Genomic DNA, 347 nt, shown 5'->3' on the forward strand with positions numbered 1-347 from the left:
GATCAGTGAGGTCACAGATCAGCTGACTGATCAGTGAGGTCACAGATCAGCTGACTGATCAGTGAGGTCACAGATCAGCTGACTGATCGGTGAGGTCATAGATCAGCTGAGATCAGCTGACTGATCGGTGAGGTCATAGATCAGCTGAGATCAGCTGACTGATCGGTGAGGTCACAGATCAGCTGACTGATCAGTGAGGTCACAGATCAGCTGACTGATCAGTGGTCAGTTCATACCATCACTGTAGTCGATGGCAGCATAATGACCCAGGAAGAGTGAGGCTGCAAAGCTGCTGACCAATGAGATCCTCTGAAACCACACACACACACACACACACACACACACAC

The 347-nt window shown here is 50.1% G+C and overlaps 1 protein-coding gene and 1 long non-coding RNA gene across 2 annotated transcripts in view; one reads left to right on the top strand and one right to left on the bottom strand.

Annotated features, from left to right (window-relative positions):
• Positions 1 to 347, bottom strand: part of xylb (xylulokinase homolog (H. influenzae)) — a gene marked incomplete in the record, with an annotated part of 11,402 nt that overhangs the window by 6,664 nt on the left and 4,391 nt on the right.
• Positions 12 to 347, top strand: LOC106534059 (uncharacterized). Its single transcript, XR_001312315.1, has 2 exons — positions 12 to 132; positions 199 to 347. It is a non-coding gene; the product is annotated as an uncharacterized LOC106534059 (long non-coding RNA).

The sequence above is a fragment of the Austrofundulus limnaeus genome, unplaced genomic scaffold, assembly GCF_001266775.1.
Source record: "Austrofundulus limnaeus strain Quisiro unplaced genomic scaffold, Austrofundulus_limnaeus-1.0 Scaffold1080, whole genome shotgun sequence".
NCBI classification, from domain to species: domain Eukaryota; kingdom Metazoa; phylum Chordata; class Actinopteri; order Cyprinodontiformes; family Rivulidae; genus Austrofundulus; species Austrofundulus limnaeus.